Source organism: Parasteatoda tepidariorum, chromosome 2 (genome assembly GCF_982258835.1).
Source record: "Parasteatoda tepidariorum strain Cologne lab strain chromosome 2, Ptep-v5.0, whole genome shotgun sequence".
NCBI classification, from domain to species: Eukaryota; Metazoa; Arthropoda; class Arachnida; order Araneae; family Theridiidae; genus Parasteatoda; species Parasteatoda tepidariorum.
Window position 1 is genome coordinate 99015441 of NC_141756.1, and position 9282 is coordinate 99024722.

At 27.6% G+C, this 9282-nt stretch overlaps 1 long non-coding RNA gene across 1 annotated transcript; it reads left to right on the forward strand.

Moving 5' to 3' along the window:
• Positions 1–3642: 3642 nt before the first annotated feature.
• On the forward strand, positions 3643–4686 carry LOC147815947 (uncharacterized). Its single transcript, XR_015430915.1, has 3 exons — positions 3643–3921; positions 4305–4455; positions 4535–4686. It is a non-coding gene; the product is annotated as an uncharacterized LOC147815947 (long non-coding RNA).
• The last annotated feature ends 4596 nt before the right edge of the window (positions 4687–9282 follow it).

Here is a 9282-nt window from a genome sequence, read left to right on the forward strand (position 1 = left end):
ATCATAACGGAAAAAAAAAAAATAATAAAATGTCAGGGGAAAAGCATCAAATTTTAAGCCGACCTACTTCCCTTTAATATTAAGCTATAATTTTCAAACTCGCACCGAAATTAGTACTCTATGAGCCTAGCCCCTCTACCAAAGCAAGTTTTTATAGACCAATTAGGGGGGCCGCAATGGCCCCTCAAGTCTTTTGTTTAGCAAACCGGGAGAGGCTACCTGAAGCTATGTTGTAGCGCGATCCTCGCATAAGCGTGGTTCAACGGCGAAGACCATGTGCTAGCGACTTACGCATGGAGCGAGGGGGCGTGGGTTCGATCCCCAGCTGTGGTCAATTTTTAAATATTTTTTTATTTTTTTCTTCTTTTGCTTATTTTACATTATATTATTTATTTAATGTATTTTTCGATATATTAAAGAATCCCATAAATAAAAGAGAATTTTTTTATTCCGGAAATTTCAAGTAATGCTTATAAACTGGAAAAATCCCGGAAAATCAGTTTATTTATATTATATTATTTTTTTAAACTCCTTTTACAATATTTTCACTATAGTTTAACTGGCGAATATAATCAAGTATAAAATCACACATCTAAGTATAAAATCAAGGGTGTCTCTTTGTGAAAGAAAGCATAAAATAAAATGGCGGGAAAAAGGATCAAATTTCAAGCCGACCTACTTCTTTTAATATGAGTTATAAAAGAAAGCTTTCTCATTCACAAGATTTGCCATCAACATCGACACAAAATATATCTACATCTCCGCAAGATTCATCTACATGCCCCCAAGGTTCATCAACTGATCAAGAGTTTGATGCTTATTATTTCGCCGTTGCTTTATTATCTTTGGGTGAGACAAGATTAATTCAATTTTATTTGTTTCCTTTTTCCCTCTCTCTACTTTTTATTACTTAGCTATGTGCTATTGGGCTTGCATTTTAGTCGATTATGGTAGCCTGTGACACTTCTATTAAAGAAGTAAAATTTAAAAATCCTATTTAATCATTTATTTTCTTTTTCATGCTTCTGAGTAAACCTCATATGATCCTAACAATCAGATTAATCAGTATAGTTAATTCTAAATACACAAAAATTCAATTCCAAATTCATAAAATATGTCACTTTCTTTCCCTTTACTTTTACAGTGTCTTAAAATCAGTTTGTGTAACATTATAAACTTGAAATTAATAATGATTATAATGTTCTAGCTGTCTTTGACTCTAGTATGAGTAGTCAGAGGCATATTTTTTTTTCTCATTTGTAAAATAATAAATATTCTAAAACAATTTCTTAAGTGGTCAGTGCAGTGCTTATTCTGAATCTTCAGAAGACAGTTCCATATCATATGAGAATGTTTTAAAAGAAATATGTATTTCTATTAAGTATCCTTGGTCATCATCAGTTGGAAATGGCTTTACATCTTTTTTTTTACTGGAATTCAAGATTATTAGAGAAATGGATTTTATTCTTTAAGGATTTTAAAGTCAAAGTAAGGTTTCGCTTTAAACTTTATGAAAATATTAACGATTGTTATGTTAAATTGGTGTTTTTAAAAACACAGTTACAATGAATTATTCCATTATAGGTTTTTATTTCTGGAATTGAAACTTCTTTTGGAAATATACCAATTCACTCAATTGAGGAGATGCTAAACTTATTTCAGAAGGTGGAAAAAGCAATTGTTTGTAATGGAATAAAAAACAAGTAATTTTTTACATTAAAACTGTAGAAATGTTATTGTAGTATTGTAATTTAATAGTTGTTTAATTATTTCTAATAATTTTTGTTAATCTAGTCGTATTTTATTTGAATGTGTTATAGGCAAAAGACATGTAAAGGTTTTTTAGAGGGGCATTTTATGTCTCGGAGAACTGGTTTGTGCAAAGAATGCCAGTGAAACAAAAAGCCTCCAGCTATACTAAACAAATCACTGAAAAACTTCATTAGACTTGCAAAGAAACGCAAGAAAAAGCATCAGACTTAAAAAAAGGTAACTTCATGTTATTAGTATAAATACATATGTTTGTGTTATAGGCATATCTCAAGAGAAAAAAAATTATTTGCCTGCTGTGTGGTTATCCATAATAATAATTTTTGATCTTTTTATTTATTATTTTTCCCCATTAAGGTTTCTAAATTGGAAAGCATTGTCACTGAAAGAACTGCTTGTGCTCTGACTACTGAAGCACAACTGTTAGAGCAAATTAAGGATCTTCCCGATGCTCAAAAGGAAGGAATCCAAGCTTGTTTGCGGGCAGCCAAATATAAACCTAAAGGGATTAGATATCCAGTAAGTTGGATTTACGAATGTTTGCTGATTAAAATAAAAAACACTAAAACCTACAACCACCTGAGAAATCACAGCATTCTGCAACTGCCATCACCATCAACCCTTCACAGATACCTGGGAAAAGTTAAAAGCTCCTATGGATTCGATTTATCCATATTTAAGTGCTTAGCTGAGAAATCCAAGGTTATGCATGGGTATGAAAAACGTTGTGTGAATATTTTTTTGTTGTAATAATTTTATTATAAATTTCTTAGGTATTATCATTTCATTATTTTGCATTTACTGTTTTTAGGTGCAGTTTTAATTGATGAAATGAGGCTGTCTCCAAGTTTAACGTTCAACAAGCAAACCCTAGAAATTCAAGGCTTCGTTAATCTCGGAAAGTATACTTCATCGAAGCAAGCATCTGAGAGGGGTGACCATGCGTTGGTTTTCATGATACAGCCTTTCAGGGGCAAGTGGGTGCAATCAATTGCATGTTTTCTGAGTAAAGGTGCTGCATCAGGTATTAATTGCACTATGGTCTAGGGCAGGTGCCCATTCAGGAATCAAGAAAGTGCACTTCAATTCTGTCTATTGAAAATGCAATCAATTATATAAAAAAGATAGCTTTTGCTTTTAAATAATTTACAGTAGAGAACCGATTATCCGGAACGATCGGGACTATCGCTATTCCGGATAACTGATTTTTCCGGTTTTCTGAATCGCTACAAAAAGCCGTTTTTTTAGTGTTAAACCCAACTAAAAAAAAATATTTGGAAATACTCTTAAAAATAAGAAAAAACGATGAGGTAATACACTAATGATTATTTCTGAAATGATGGTAAGGTAAACATCTTTCAAAAAAGAAAGAAAAATCCTAAAATCTTATGAGGAAAAAAATTTTTTTTTTAAAATTGCGGGAAAATTCATCGAATTTCGTTCCGGTTTTTTGGTTTTAAGGTTTTCTGAATTCCGGATAACGGGTTCTGTACTGTACTATATTGTTTTCCTTTTTTTTATTTAAAAAAATATAATTTAATAGAATATTATAAAATAATCTAATGCTAAACCTGTTCACTGTTTTTTTTCCCTTTCAAATTATATTTAATTCTAAGCAATAAAGCATATTTTATATTAAATGTTTTGTAAAATGTAATTTTTTTTTAACATGTAAAATTTTGTTTAAAAAATTTTAATAATTTATTAAATTTGCTCTTTAGTTTTTCCAATGTTCATGTAAAATAAAGTTTTCGGAAATACACGAAAATACTTATATTTAATTTTTTAGTTGGTTTAATTTTTACTACTGTTACATTTTGTGTTTGTGCTGATAATTGTGATGAATTAGATTATTCTTTTCATAATAATAATTGAAAAGATGTTGACAACTGTGATAAATTTTTTCAGGAACGATTTTACATCACTTGTTGTTGGTGTGCTTTATTTTGTTGGAGCGTGCAGGCTTCTTCATTGATGTTATTGTGACTGATGGGGCATTCTGGAAATATGTGGAAAAAATTCGGCATTACCTTGGAGTCTGTTAGCTGCAAACATGTGTGTGATGAACTTAGGAGGCTTTGGTTTGTGTCAGATTTTCCCCATCTAATCAAATGTCTTAGGAATATAATAGTTGCTCTAAAGAACTTAATGGTAAATTATGTACATGCATTTTTTGAACCTTTGTTTTATAAGTTAATACCATAAGCCCTTGTATACTTGAATTTTTATAACGTGAATTAATATGTATTTTCTGGTGAAATCGCATAAAAAATTATATTGTGTATAATTAATGCAAAATGTATACATATGTACTGTATAATTTTTATTAACACTAAATATATTCAGAGCATAAACAAATGTTCTGTGCTCTTTTGTAACTATATAATTTAAAATTTGTCAGTTTGAAAATGTATTCATATTTTTCTTCATTTTTAACCTTCTCTGATATAATAAGAAATAATAGGGAAGGTAATATTAATTTATATGTTTATAAAGTTGAAAACATTTTCTAATAATATCAGATGACAATTTAGACACCAGATGGTCCTATTAAGTTATCATTCTGGGATGCTGTTATTGAATGTGATAACCCTAAAGACTAGTTTGAAAGTTTGTCCGAAATTGACACCAGAGCATGTGAGACCAAAGTTTTATCAAAAAATGAATGTGGCTTTAGCTTTTCAGGTAACTTAATATCTCTTTAAATTTTCTCATCTTTAGAAAACTTCATTTGTTTAAAAAAATCTTTCCTTTAGTTTTTGAGTTCTTCTGTTGCTGCTGGCATGGAATTATATAAAGATCACACAGACAATTTAGCCGACAGTGATGGAACAACTACTTTTGTTAAACGTGTAAATAAGCTAATTGACTGCATGAACTCAAGGATCCCTACAGCAGCCTTAAGACCAAATAGTTCTGACCATAAAGTAAAGAAATTTCACACTGTTTTATTCACTGATATCTGTTATTATGTTTCATGTTGAATGAATTATGAATATTTGGATTTTAATTTTATTGAAACCTCAATTTTTTTAATAGCACATTCAAGATTTTTTGAGCTACCTTAATGAGTGGGAGTCATTTGCTGTTGAGAATAATTATCATTTTATTTCTGAGTCTACTTGTTATGGGTTAAAAGTCACTTTAAAAGCTACATTGGAAATATTTGAATTTTTAACTAGCCAGTGTAAGTTCAGCTACTTAATGACTGCGCGGTTAAATCAAGATTCGTTAGAGGTAGTAAAATAATAATTTTTATAACTAATGTTTGAATTGTTACATTAAAATTAAAAGTGTTTATTATTTATTTTTTAGAAATTCTTTGGCATCATGCGAAATGCTTGTGGATCTAACGATCATCCCAACACTTTCCTTCAGGTTTTTCGCTTAATAGGTGCGTATTCACTAATAAAGCCTCCGAAAAATTCGAATGTCTCTGGAACTGAGCTGTTAGAGACACTGGTTGATTGCAGTACTAGACATTCCAGCGACAATAGGAAGATATTGTTTGAAGAGAAACTGGATGCAGTAATAGATAAGTGTCTAGATATTAATAAATTTTGTTTAAATTTGCAAGAAGAATGTGACCACAATTATACATCCGTCTTAAATTCAAGTGATGTTGTTGTAGGTTACCTTGCAGGTTACATTGCTAGGCGTGCATCCAAATTCACAAATTGTTCACTTGGCCAAGCAATGTTAACCGACAATATTGAAACTGGTTATACTAAACTCATAAACTTTAAAGATTATGGTGGTCTTGTAACACCTTCTAAAAGTGTTTTTGTGTTTGTTCAAACCCTTGAAACGCAAGTGATGAATGTTTTGAAATCAAATGGTGTTAATGTTAACACATTTAATTCCATTTGTGACAAAATTGAAGATTGACCACAATTGCCTTTCTTAGGATGTGATGAACATAAACACAGTTTTACACTATCTGTCATAATTTTTTTTCTCACTACAAGAATGCATTTTATTTGTGATAGAGCTAATAAGATTGAGTCATTCAATTCCAATAAAACAAAGCAATATAGAAAGTTATCCAAACTTGAAAACATAGCATGTAAATTTTTAATTTTAATACTACAGGAAAATTTATAGCTAAATTTTGATTATTTATATATTTATCACACTAACTTTTTGAAGGTTAATAAAAGTTTCTCTAAGAATTTTCAAGATTTAAAAAAAAAAAAATCTCATCAATCTTCTAAGCTCTCTCACTTTTTCATCAGATATATACTTAATATGATTTCACCTGAGCAACAATTTTTCAATTTGACTAGTGGTTCTTTCATCTTGTTTCTTTTAATTACTTAATATTCTAAATATTTCTCTCATGAATAGAATATATATTTTGTTTATAGTCTATAGTGCTGCTTTATAATAAAGTTTAAAGAGTTTTATCTAGGTTATAACTTTAGAAATAGCTTCCATTATTTCTTATTAATTTTGCTTTGGTTACATAGTTATTTTTTTTATTAGTTATTTCAAAATAATTAATTTTTAGCTAACTTAATTTTTCTTCCTTTCTAATTTCTAAATTTTTCGTTTTATTTATTTATTTTTTTGCTAACTAATTTTAATTTTTTTTTCCCATATTTCTACTATCTCTAGTATAAATTCTCTGGCTGCTTACATTTTATCTATAAATTTTATTTGGTATTATTTAACTTCACATTTGTTTCAGATTGTTTTTATTGTTACAAATTTATTGTTACAAATGAACTATTTAATATTTTATTTTATACCATTTGTTTGATTTGCTTTTTCCACCTTTGGTGTAATTTTGTCTAGCATATACTTAAATTTTTTTATTCTCATTATGAATAATTGATTGTTTATTTTTTCATCTGTTTGAGTTTAATATTATTTTATTCATTACAATTTGTTTTGGATAGTTTCTTTTTTTTTTTAGTCTTGTTATAATTTATTTGTCATATGCCTAGATATCTTTTTTTTTTTTTAGATTACAAATGAATTTATTTTTATTTTTAAACTTTATTAATAAGAATTTATATCCGATAGTTTTTTTCTACCTTTGGTGTAATTATCTATAATAATCTAGAATGTACTTGAATCTTTTCTCTTCATAATGAATTACCGATTGCGAATTCCTCTAAAAAATTTTTCTATTTTAGAATTTTTCTGGCATCTGCTGGATTACTATATTAATTATGTTATGTTAATTATAAATATGTTTATGTTTTTTTAAACAAATGAATTTATTTAATATTTTGTTTGTCAAAATTTGTTTTGAATTGTTTTTTCCCATGGTATCTATCATATGCTTATAGTTTTAAGCATATTTTCTGTCACAAATGAATTTATTTCTTATTTAAAATTTTATTTATTACAATTTGTTACAGATTATTTTTCTCCTTCTGGTATAATTTATGTAATATATACCTGATTAAGTATATTTTTTTCTTTTTAATATGGTTTATTGATTACTTATTCTTCTCAAATTTTTTCTCCTGCTGGAAATTTTCTGGCATCTACGTGGTTATTTATTAAACATATTTTTTGTTAAAAATGAATTTATTTATCACTTTATTTGTAACCTTTCTTTTAGATTGTTCTTTCTCTTTGGTATAATTTATTTTTAAGGTATCCGAAATTTTATTTTGTGGTAATCTATTTGTTAACCAATCTTTTTTTTTATATCCACTGAATTTTTCTAGCACTTGCTGGATATTTATTCAGTGCATTTTATTTTTATTAATGAATTTTAATTTTTTTTCACATTATTTCTTTCCTGATTTATTTTTTTAGCATGTGTTTCGACACCTTTTCATTGTATTTTTGCACTAGTTTTTTTCATATTTTGAAGTAGCTTTATCAGATGGTTCTTGTCATAATTTTTTTTATTGCATTTTTAATCTGAATTTTTATTTGCTAGCAAGTTTCTACTCTGATACCAAATCCCCAGTTGTTGGGAGGATTATTTCCAAGCATGCTTGGAACTTAATCTAAATATTAGAATCCATTTGGGTCCTTTTTGTTTAGTTATGTATATTGTACCCAATGTGATTTTTTATTTAGATGCACCTTCATCGTAGAAGTCTCAGTCAACAAACTCAAGATTTAATTTCTTTCCAGTATGAAAAAAAAGAGAAACTAGTGAGTTCCATTTTGCATTATAATCTGAATGCTGTTGGAAAAATAAATTATCTTTTAAAATTTGCTAATCTCTTTAAGATGCATAAAGCTTATCTTATTAATTAGAGACATGCTAATTTATTAGCATATTGTATGTTAATTTTCCAGAATGTGTGTGCAAATTTTTTACCAGTTTATGTGAGAAGAATACAGAAGCTGGGCTTATACAGAAGCCGAGTCAAAAATATTAAAGTATTTTATTTAGCTTGTGATTTATTTCCATCTATAACCAATTAATGAATTTTTCGTTGTAATGCAGAAGAAATTAATTATTTATTTTTTGTTATAATTTTTTTAAATATTTTTTTATTTATTTAAGAAATATGACAAAAAATATAATGACACTACTAGAAGAAGAGCAGATCTTATGTTGTTTAAATTGGACATCAGCATCTCTTTATTTTCATTCAAGTACATGGTTTGATTTTTATAATAAAATTAAAAATTGAATTATGAATATTTTTAGTTATTTTTTTATAAAAGAAACCACTTTAATTTTTCATGTCACACTTCGCACACAAATTTCTCTAAAGGAAGCTTAAATAGAATAATTTTCACTAAATTAAATAATTTTTTTAAAATTATAATATTGAGATAAAAAGGTTATGATCTATCATTGATTCTGTTAGTTTATTTTATTTAATTATTAACATGTGCAGGCATTTTGTTTCTATGTATCTACATTTTCTATTGAATTCAAAACATCTGTTAACTTAAATTTTACTTTATATAAATTTATCTTAGTCATTAGCTATTAGTCATTATCAATTAAAGAGAATGTTTGTATATATTTTAAAGTTAAAACAATAGGATTCAGAACAGAAAGCTATGAAAATTTGTAAACCTTTATTTTTAATAATGAAAACAATTGTATATCACGCAATTAAGTAAAGAAGTTCAAAAAGGAGGAAAAAACTGACAGTTAAAATTTCAAAGATAATTTTTCCAAAAATAAAATAAATTTCCTACCAACAAACATCGTACTGTGAACTTAAGTATTTCAGAATTTTTCGTGAGTACAAAACAATATAAAGATCTGCTTGATATATTTTGCAGTTTTTTCTTCTATAGCAGGTTCTCTCACTAATTCTAATGGTTTTTTTGGGTCTCGATTGCCACTTTTTTAGAAGAAAGCTCTGATGATGTTTGTGTCTCTAAATGAGCTTGGTCATTCAAAATATTAGAATTTATCAGGGCCATTTTATTTATATGCATATATTGTGTCCAGTGTATTCTAATATTTTGACATACCTTCTTGCCACAATAAAAGTTGAAAATTTTTTTCAACATTTAGGAGGTTTTAAAAAGCAAGTATTGTTTTGCAATATATTTAATAAGTCAAATAATTTT